Source organism: Canis aureus, chromosome 11 (genome assembly GCF_053574225.1).
Source record: "Canis aureus isolate CA01 chromosome 11, VMU_Caureus_v.1.0, whole genome shotgun sequence".
NCBI lineage: Eukaryota > Metazoa > Chordata > Mammalia > Carnivora > Canidae > Canis > Canis aureus.
The window spans coordinates 41,610,242-41,621,452 of record NC_135621.1 but is presented as its reverse complement, the minus strand read 5'-3'; the positions used below and the strand labels follow the sequence as shown (position 1 = coordinate 41,621,452).

At 40.9% G+C, this 11,211-nt stretch overlaps 1 long non-coding RNA gene across 2 annotated transcripts in view; it reads right to left on the bottom strand.

Moving 5' to 3' along the window:
* LOC144323045 (uncharacterized) overlaps window positions 1-10,055 on the bottom strand; it is a 27,424-nt gene extending 17,369 nt beyond the window's left edge. For both annotated transcript variants that reach the window (XR_013388590.1, XR_013388591.1), the window contains exons 1-2: window positions 9,960-10,055; window positions 1,477-1,753 (exon numbers count right to left, since the gene is read on the bottom strand). This is a non-coding gene — a long non-coding RNA (uncharacterized LOC144323045). The remainder of the gene's footprint in view (window positions 1-1,476; window positions 1,754-9,959) is intronic.
* Window positions 10,056-11,211: the final 1,156 nt, after the last annotated feature.

Below are 11,211 nucleotides of genomic sequence, written 5' to 3'. Positions count from 1 at the left end.
CCATTTAAAAGAACATTTCTTTTGAAAGCATATAAAATGTATTAAAGCAATCTTCGAAGTCTTTACCCCTGCTTGAGATTTTAATTTACTCCAAGCTAATAAATTATCCCCCTTCTCAGGAGCTATTGAAAAATTTCAGTTAAATCCTTTTTAAATTTTAATGTGTTCAATTGAATCCCGAGCAATTTAGACACACACACTCACAGCTTGGGGTGGTCAGCTCACCAAGGCAAGACTGAAAAGGGGTCAGATTAACTCGAACCCCTCCGCCCCCTGGGATTACCAAGGTGGTATTAACGAAGGCGATTTCTCCCCCCACATACAGGTCTGATTGTTGGATAATTACTTTTCCACAACAGCATTTAACAAATGCCCCATTTGAAGGCCAAGACCATTTTCTCTCCAGCTGGAGGAAGCTGCAGTAAAGGCAGGAGGAGGTGGAGGGAGGTGGGGGAGCAAGGACCGAAGGATCAGGAAGCCCGGGAGCTCTGATCAGAGACCCAAGCGGTGCCTTGGATCCGGGTGCCTTTGGTTGCAGAGTTTGCCAAGAACACAAAGGCTCACTTCATCTCAGGCAGGGCTCTGCATTACTTCTGCACACTTACCAGAAATATTTTTTCAGACTATCAATTATTATATTTGAACGTTGCATCCTGGCTCTGGGGAGCCCTTAGCAAGCTGTAGCAAAAATCAATCCGGTTTTACAACTTTTACCTTGGCAGAGCTCCAGGCCTTTATCTACGTTACCCGGTAATTTAAAGATGCCATATCTCTTTCAGTGGCACGGAAGCATTCCTAAGTATGACATGTCCTTGATAACAACAATAATGTTTTAAAGTTTGCACTGTTTCGCCCTGGTAGGGTTAACTCGGGTGGAAGTTGCGAGGATCACCTCGGTGATTCCCACTTGTCCATAATAATCATTACAGCAGCGGTTAGCAAGACTAATAGTTTTGTTTCTCGTTGCTTCCCCTTTGCATCCTGTCTGTTATCTACGGAAGCAGCCACGAGCGCTAATTTTATTTGATCAGGTAGGAGAACCTAGTGCGCCTTGTAAATCACAAATTGGGAATCAAGTCTGAGCCCCGGTTTAGAACAAACTCGAAGTCTGAGCTAGGATGTGAACATATGACCTTCTACAGCTTGCCTCTCTCATTTGCACAGTTGGGGGGCAGGTACCGGGCATAGAGCATCACCCGCCCGTTAGCTAGGTGCACGTTTGTGGGGATGGAAGGAAGGACACTGTGGCTGGCACCATGAGAGAAGCCTGTGTCCCAAGAGCCAGGGTGGCCTGGATTTAAGAGGACACGGTGGTGTTGCTCAGAGAAACATTTACTATGTCTCAAAAGCCAGGACATTTGGGCTGCAGCTGCTGCTCTTGGATACGCCAGAGTTGGTGTAAATGACAGAAGTGATTGGCAAATCCTAAGCTGTAGAGCATCTGTGATGGAACAGAAATAAAGGAGGAAGCCTTACCTTACAGCTGCATTCTGAAGAGACTGGAATGTGGAGGTGTTTGAGAAGCACCCAGCGCCTCACGTCTCTAGTGAATCAGCGTGGAGAGATAAACCAGTGAGCAGATACGGCTGGTTTTCAGATTTCTTATTCTGTACGTGTAGTTCCAAATGTGCTTGATCTGGTTTCTGCACATCGCATTTCCGCAAGTTCCTTCAGAGCATTTGACCAGAGGCTGCCAGGACCTTCTGCCTCAACATGAGCAGGTCTCCATACAATGATTCGGTAGCCACGGTTGCTGTGGAATCAAATTTAAACAGACATTAAATGAAAGATAAATACTCAGAGCCTAAAATGAAAAAAAAAAAAAATCCAGCAAACTATGAAGCGGATAATTCTCCCATCTACCATTCCTTCCTTCCTTCTTCCATCTACCCGTTCTGGTTCTCAGTTATAATTGGTGATACCAGGTGAAAAAAATAAAGTTCATCTGAAAGATTTCTCTTTTCATTTCAAAGAGATTTAACATTTTGTGGTTGTTTTGTTTTGCTTTTGGCCTTTTATGGGTTTTTCTGCCCACTTTTATTTTGCAATAACTATAGGTTCACAGGAAATTGCAGAGATAGCATGGCAATCTGGTGTATCCTTCATCCAGTTTCCCCCAGTGGTTACCCCTTATCACAATATTTATATTATAATTATACCATAATATCAAAACTAGGAAGTTGATATTGGTGAGACATATATAAATGTGTATATATATGAGATATATATATGCCGTTTTATGTCCTTTTATCACATTGCACATTCCATATTCATATAATCACCTGCTTCTCCTTTGCTATCATATATATCTGCCCCTTTCTCCCACCAGCCATAAATCCTGACTGACGACGTCTCATTTACTTTTCTCTATCATGTTGTCATAGCAAGAATATTATATAATGAGATCATGCAATAGATGACGATATTGCGACCTTGGCTTTTTTTCACTCAGCATAATGCTCTGGAAATCCACCCAAGTTGTTGCATATATCAATAGTCTGCTCTTTTCCATGTAGTAGTATCCCATGAAATGGATTTACCACAGTTTACTTAAACATTCGGTTACTGAGGGATGTCTTGGATGTTTTTAGTTCTGCAATATTACAAATAAAGCTGTTATGAACAACATGTACAGTTTTGTATGGACATAAATTCAAATTCTTATTTCTCTGGAATAAATGCCTAGGACTGCCATTGCTGGGTCATATGGTAAGCATATTTTCACTTTTAAATATACTGCCAATTTTCACAGTGGCTCTATCATTTCACATTTTACATTACAGCATCAGGGTGTGAGGACTCTAGTTTCTCTGCATCCTCGTGAGCATTTGATATTTTCGTGCTTTTTATTCTAGCTGTTGTAATAAGTGTCTAGTGATATCTCATCATGTATTTACTTACATTTCCCTAATGTCTAAAGATACTGAACAGCTTTGCATGGGCTTATTTGCCATCCGTTTATCCTCTTTGGTGAAATGACTCTTCATGAATTCATCCCATTTTATAATTGGATTGTTTGTTTGTTTGTTTAATATTTCATTTTAAGAGGAGACACCATGACCAAGTGCAATTCATTCCATGAATATGAGACCTGTTCAGTATTCAAAAGTCAATTAATGTAATCCACCCTATCAACAGGCTAACGAGGAAAAAGCCACAAGATTGTATCAATGTTTGCAGAAAAATTATTTAACAATTCCAGCACTGTGTGTCATATAAACTTTCAGGAAAAAAAAAAGAGAAATAAAGGACGTCCTTATCTTGGCAAACATATTTTTAAAACCTACAGCTAATGTAACACTTAGTGGTGAAAGACTGAATGCTTTCCCCTATGATTGCTAACAAGTCAAGAATGTCTGATCCGTCATCATGCTGGGAGTCCAGCCAGCACAAAAAAAAGCAGGAAAGAGAAATCAAATGCATGTAGATCAGAAAGGAAGAAATAAAACTGCTCCTATTTGCAGATGACTTAATGGCCTACATATTCCATATTCTCATGGGATATACAAAATCACTTTGAGAACCATTTAGAATAAATGGGTTCAGCAAGGCCACGTGTTGTATATGTATCTTGTCTTTTGTATTGATCTTTTTAAAGACCTGACATTCTTCTGCTTTCAGTTTCATTTATTTCTGTTATCTTTAGCATCTCCATTCATTCTCCTGCTTCCCTGGAGCTTATGCTGTTCTTTTCTTTTAGATTCTTGAAGTAGAAGCTTGATTTCTTAGATTGAGATATTTTTCTCTTATCTAATGTCATTATTTAATGCTATAAATTTCCCTCTTGGCACTGTTTTAGCTGTTCCCACAAATTTTGTTGTGTTGTATTTTAATTTTCACTCAATTCAATGCATTTGTTTTCGGTTTTCTTGGAGATATCCTCTTCGATCCATGACTTATGTGACATGTGTAGTTCCCAGCTATTAAGAGATTTGTGCATTATCTTTCTCTTATTAATTTCTAGTTTGACTTCCTTGTGAGCAGAGAACACCCTCCTTATGATTTCAGTTCTTTGAAACTTTTGAGATTTGCTTTCTAGCCAGGATATGGTTTTCCTTCTATACGTGCCATGGACACTTAAAAAATACATGTATTCTGCTATTGTTGTATGAAGTGTTCTATAAATGCCAATTGGATCCCTTTGATTGATGGTTTTGTTCAGTTATTCCACATTGTTTCTAATTTTCTGTATAGTTATATAAATTACTGAGAGCAGGTTTTGAAGTCTCCAACCATAATCATGAATATATGTTATGCAGTTCTGTTTTCTGATACTGATGCATTTAATGCTACTACCATGTCTTCTTGGTGGATTGATATTTAATCATTTTAATCATTATGTGTCCCTCTCCCTGGTCAATGTTTTTTAAGATTTTATTAATTTATTCATGAGAGAGAGAGACAGGCAGAGAGACAGAGACACAGGCAGAGGGAGAAGCAGGCTCCATGCAGGGAGCCCGACATAGGACTCAATCCCGGGTCTTCAGGATCACACCCTGGGCTGAAGACGGTGCTACACTGCTGAGCCACCTGGGCTGCCCCTTGGTCAATTTTCTTACTCTTAAATCTACTTATCTGACGATTGGTATACCCACTTATACATCTTTTTTTTATTTAAGTTTGCATGGCATACCTTTTCCATACTTTTAATTCAGCTTCTATATGTCATTATATTTGATGTGTTTCCCATGAGAGGCATACAGTTGGGTTATGTTTTTATAAATATGCCAACTTTTATGTTTAATTTGTGTAGTTAGATTGTACACATTTAACATATTTACTGATCCAGTTAGGTTTCAGTCTGCCATTTTATGTTTCATTTTCTGTTTGTTCTCTGTGTCTTGTTTTTGTTTTCTTCTTCCTGTCTTTTGATGGATTACCTGAACTTTTTTTTTTTTTTTTTTTTTGAGAATTCGATTCTGGTCCATCTGAAGTAATTTTAGGTATATAGCGTTACATCATTTTTTTCAGTGGGTGCTTTGCATTTTACTGTATATATAACTTATCAAAGCCTTTCTGCGACTTCAATAATACAAATGTTAAATATTTTATTATGGTTGCACACATCCCCAAGACTCTGGGGTTTTGAGGGTTTTCTTTTTCATACCTATTTTTTTCTGTTTTTCAGCTTGAGTAATACCTATGTATCTATTTTTAAGAACAATAAATGTCTCTGTCCATCTGCTGTTGAGTTTAACCCTACTCACTGAATTTTTTATTAAAGTTATTATGTTTTTCAATTCTAAAATATCCATTTGGTTCTTCTCTAGATCTTCCCTTCCCCACCACCCTCCATGCTGAGATTTTCTACTTTCATTTACTTCAGTCATGCTTGTAATTCCTCGTTGAAGTATTTTTATGCCGTCTGCTTTACAAATAATTCTGATCAAATAATTCTGACAACCATGTCATCCCTGCACTGGGAAATTTTCATTCTCTTTTGTCTTTCATTTTGTAATCTTTCTGGTATTTATTATAATAAGTGATCTCCATTTGAAACCTGGGAATTGTGGATATTAGAAGACTTTTCTTATTTAAATCTCATAATTTCGAGGTACTTGGGTGGCTCAGTGATTGAGTGTCTGCCTTCAGTTCAGGTGATGATCCCAGGGTCCTGGGATCAAGTTCCGCATCAGGCTTCCCGCAGGGAGCCTGCTTCTCCTATGCCTATATCTCTGACTCTATGTGTCTCTCATGAATAAACAAATAAAATCTTTTTAAAAAATCTCATGATTTCAAAGGCCTTTTCTAACACCACTCTGGTGCAGGAAAGGGAAGCACACCTCATTTCTGTAGGTGGTGTGGAAGTCCAGGTTCCCTACTTAGCCCCCTTTACCACAGGAGGGAGGAAGGGCTCATTTTTACTGCTGCAAAGGAGGGAGTTCAGGCTTTTCACCAGGCTTCTGCTGTCACCACCCTGTTTACAGAGGCCCTATCCCCACATGTTCTCCATGGACACTAAATAAGTCTGGGGGAATAACCTTGTTTCTGCTGAGTGGTGGCACAAGTCCCAATGCTCCACCAGGCCTCCTAATACCATCCAGAGAGCAGAGGAAGGGGACCTCCTTACTGCCAGGTGCAGTCAAGGTGCTGCAAGCTGTCTCCACTGACAATGCATGGGGTAGGGGTCATCACATAGGAAAGGGAGTGTGCGTGAGAGGAGCATATGCATTACCACCCAATGGATGAGAATGCTAGCTCCCCTTGTCCTTGTCCGATGCAACCAGAGGCAGAGTGGGCTTGAGATATCTTGCTACACCTCATAAGAGTGAAAGGAGGGATGGCACCACAGATTTTCTATGATGTTTGTCAAGAGCAGAACTTTTATTGTATAAAAGATTTCTGTTGCACTAAGCTGGGTGGCCCCTTTTTCCCTGTCCTTTGGACTGTGTCCACTGGCATTTCCAGATTGCTGGCCTTCCCTGTATCCTGTCCAGGATACATAAGACAGAAAAAAACCCAGGAAACCCAGTGACATGTCATTTCTCAGTTGCCATCGCCCCCAGCCCACCTGCCTTCTCTCCATGTAGCAAGAGGAACCGTGAAAAGTTTATCTACTCCATCTTCCAGGAAGCAGAAGTCTTTTGATGTCCTCTCAAATTATTATTTAGTTTCAAGATAACTTTTTCCCATGACAGTTCTATGACTGGATTCATTAATGGACAAATGAGTTATTTTTTCAGGTATTGAACTTTACCACATAAGTAGCACTTGTGTTCATTAAAATTTGAAAGCAAATATAAACAACAAATAGTCCTGATGATAACTGCCTCATTTTAATATTTATGTAGAAGCTGCTGCATCATAAATATTGAGTTATGCTATTATCCCTGTCTATCCTGGCTTTTAATAAATGTAAAATCTGGCAAATATAACTACATCTATTCCTTAGTTAGCTTTGAACTTAAGAATAGAAAATATATTCCCTTATTAAAATTTGAAAAATGTCTATTTCTACAGATCCTATTTACCTATCTCTTTACCACTACCAAAATATTCTCCCAGACTTGCCCTATCTTCATCATTTTTGTAAATGCAGATAAATATAAAATTATTCACATACCTTTTAGCTATGAAAAAGCAATGAAATAAGTTGTTTTCTCATCTGCTCAGGGGTTCTTTTTTAACTATGTGGAAAAGAGAAGAAGCTGAAACTTAAAAGATAGGGAAAAATACAGGGGTAAGTCTAGGCCAAAGGAGGGTGATAGCAAGGGGAAGGAGGGAGAGAAGCAGGGGTGGAGGAAGAGAAGAACTGGACAGAGAGGAGTGAATATTAGAGAATCAGGAAGGATGATCTGGCATCATCTGAGGCCAGATTAAAACCTATCTTGATGTTGGGACCCAGAATTTAAATGTCCATCAGCGGATGAATGGATAAAGAATATGTGGAATATATACACCACTGCATATTACTCAGCCCTGAGAAAGAAGGAAATCCGGTCATTTGAACCAACATGGAAGGACTTTGAGGACATTATGCTAAAGTAAGATAAGTCAAAGGAAGACAAATCACTTATATGTGGAATCTAAGAAAACTGAACTTGTAAAAACAAAGAGTACAATGATGAGTACCAAGGACTGGGGAGATGCTCAAGGGTGCAAATATGTAACTAGTAGATAAATACATTCTAGGGGAATAATGCAAAATATAGTAACCATAGTCAACAATACTGAATTTGAAATTTCAAAATTGTGAATAGACAAAATTGTAACTGTTCTCACAGGAAAAAGAAATGATAATCACGTGAAGCCATGAAGGTGCTAGCCAACACTGCTGTAGTAATCACATTGCAATATAGAAATGTATCAAACGAACTTCCTGTACACCTTAAACCTACACAATGTTATATGTCAATTATATCTCAATCTTCAAAAATTAAGCAAAAATAAGTAAAAAAGGAATCTTCCAAATCTAAAGTTCTAAATGATTAATTCTTTCCCACTGATAGCTCCAAGTTAGACCCAAAACAAAGTTTGAATCAACCTACGTGCTGCTATATGGGAAACCTGCATATCAATAGCTCTGAATGATGACCTCCCCAGGGACAGAGGGACGATGCCATCAGTAGGAAGCTGGCACAATATCTGACTCATATCAAACCACAATACATGCTGACTGGATAAAGTCCATTGGAGGGACTGTGCCCTTAATGGGCCCTCGGAGCCAATACCTCCTGAAGGGCGTAGCCCTTTGGAGGCTCCAGGAGAAAATACAGATCATTTAAACACAAACACATGAGAAGCATGAATGCCAACATATACAGTCAAATGTAGTTATTCTAATCAGCAAATTCAGGAATAATATTTCCAACTTCTCTCCAATAAGAGCTTGGTGATGGTGATTGCTGAGAATTGTAGAAATACGTTTCAGCTCAGGGAGAGCTGGAATCGTTTTATGAAGGCTACCAATGTGCTCTGTGGAGAAGGATCCTGTGACAGGAACAGGAAGCAGAGTCATAGGGAAAGTGAGGGGAAGGGGGGAGCAGAACACCGTAGCCTGTCATAAATGCAAGTCTTTGCGATGAGGAGAGTTGTCACTTGCAGAATATACACATTAAGATCACACTCTGATTTGTCTGTTATGCTTGGTGAAGGCAGTATAGTGTTGTGTTGAAGGCTCTGGAGCCAAACTACACAGATTCAAATCTGGATGCCACCATTAACCAGCCATGTGACCATGGGCAATACTTACACAACCTCGCCATGCATCAGTTCCTTTAAGACCTAGGGAGAATGGTGGAACCATTGTAAGTGCCCCAAAAATGTGTGAGAACTTAATGATTTCAGTTTAGAAAGCACAGACAGATAATAAGCACATATTTTTTCATTTGTTATTACTACGTCTGAGTAGTTCCCTAGAGTGTTCATCATGTCTTTGGGCAAAAGTATAACTCTAATTAGACTTGTTCAGAAAGGAGAGAGAATGGGCAACAAAATCGGGTGACAGATTTCTCCTCCGGCACACGGGCCTCACCCAACAGCCATGGCTCCCTACTGCTCCCAAGACCATCTTCTTGTAAAGGAACAAACCAGAGAAGTTGCGGATCAGACAGGCAAACACCAGATGCCGTAGGCTGCTCATCGTGGGCCGTCTGGGGCTGTGTCTGGCCACATCCTCAGATAGTACGGGGACAGCTGTGCCACAGAGCCACCCTCACCCCATTCCCTGGGCGCTCTCAGTGGCAGGCCAGCCTGGCATCCCTGTACCTGCCAGGGGGAGTGTGAGAGGACCCCAACCTCCTCAGTGGCAGGCCACGGACAATCTTCTGCTTGTTTTTCTCCCTACATAAAACACTGAGCCCTGGCATCATAAATGAGAAAAAAGTCAATAGCATGGAGCATGGTGCTAACAAGGCCAAGGCTGAGTCTTAAGTTCACAAATGCTTTAATTAGCTTTGCTCAGAATCGGCAGACTGTTCGAAAGACCCTGCCAGCCTTGTTGCAAGTGCGTTTAGGGATAACCTATCACCATTGCCAGAAAGACCTTCGGCAGCTCAGACCGAGCACTGCCACCCTGAAGAGAAGCAGGTCAATGCCAGTGTGATGTGTGCCTTTATCATCCTGCAGTGTGTAATAGCGGCCTGTCCTGTTTGCTCACCATCAGCACACTTAAGCCCTGGTTCTTGGGCTCTACATTTACTGAATACTTGTTACACAGAAGGCACAGTGCTACTATCTCTAGAGCTACAAAATCAAATAAGAAAGAGAAAAGGGAGGATGAGGTGGGGAAAAGAGGGGAAAAGAATGGGAATAGAGGAAGGAGGAAATGGGAAGAAGGAAAGAAAGGCAAGGAGGAGGGAGAAAAGGAAAGTTTACCACCTCCCCGTATTCCAATGACTGTTTTTTTTTTTTTTTTTTTTTTTAATGTATGTTATCTCACTTAATCCTTGCCGAGACCTAATGGGTAGAAGATGCCACATCCATTTTATACATGAGAGAGCAAGGCTCAGGTAACTCACAGTTTGGAAGAAGAGGAGAATGAGGAGGATACACCAAACTTTCAATGCTATTTTTTTCTGCCTGTTGGAGCTTGAAGTGGTGATAGAAGGAGTTCTGGGTTGCAATGGGAAGCCTCAGATTCCAGTGGTTCTCAGATTGTTGATCTAGGGTATCTTGGATATGTCACAGGGTAACCCTGGCCTCTATCCTTTGGCTTGTGAACGGCAGATTGGACTATCAAGCAAACAACCTGCAGAGCATTTATCTCAGCACTGCAACATGTTAAAACAAATCAAATCCAACTGCCATTGGTAGACCTATGATCTGCAGGCCCCCCATCACCACCCATCGCCATGATTTTGCACTCTGCCACTCCCCGGCTTGGTGCCCTCCCAAAGTCTCTGATGCTTGCCACCTCTGTAGAGATCCCACAGTCCAGTAGACTAATTCCAAATGACAGATTTTTTTTTCCAATATCAGTACCAAAAATTCATTTGCAGCTTTCAGATCTTGAAATACTTGCTTTAATCTAACTGGAGCACCTGAAACAATTTAATGCCAATGATCTGTCCCAAGATTTAACTCCCTACGCTAATGCATCAAATATTCCACTCCTTTCAAGGGACCTATACATTGGCCCAACTCTTTCAAACAGGCATCCAAGAAACTGGGTAAGATAAAAAAAATCAGGGTTTAACAATCAGGGTTTAAAAAAGATAGTGATCTCTGGACCTTTATGAAACTGGGTCCAGAGCTACTCTTTGGTGTTGAGTAGGAGTCTGAGTTTTGTGGAGAAACTGAAGACAGTCTCGAAGTGGTAATAATGCTGCATTTAGCCAGGTGATTGGATCTGTGGCATTTGGAGGTGAACATAGAGGTTTCCATGTGGATCTTTTAGAATCTTTCTGCCAAGTGACTATGTAAACAGAAAAGGAATCAGTTCTCAGAACCTGCCTGCTCCCTGCATGTTTCCCTCTTCCCTTTGTGAAACGTGAGGAATTTTGTTCACTAATGAGGGAGAGTGGTCAGCAGAGCGCAGGTGCCATCTCTGAGGGGACCCCAGGCCACCACTTCACCCTCAGTGCCAGCCCTGCAGCCGGGCACTCCCCCACCTGCCAGGATTCCTGGCGACTGGGCTGACCTCCAGCTGGAAGGGGTGGCTGCAGGAAGCAGACGCCTTCCCTCCGGACGCCTGGAACCTGTCTGCCACACTTGGAACATTCTCAGCTGGGTGGCACTTCATGTTTGTGTTTTGACTACTGTTAGATGTGG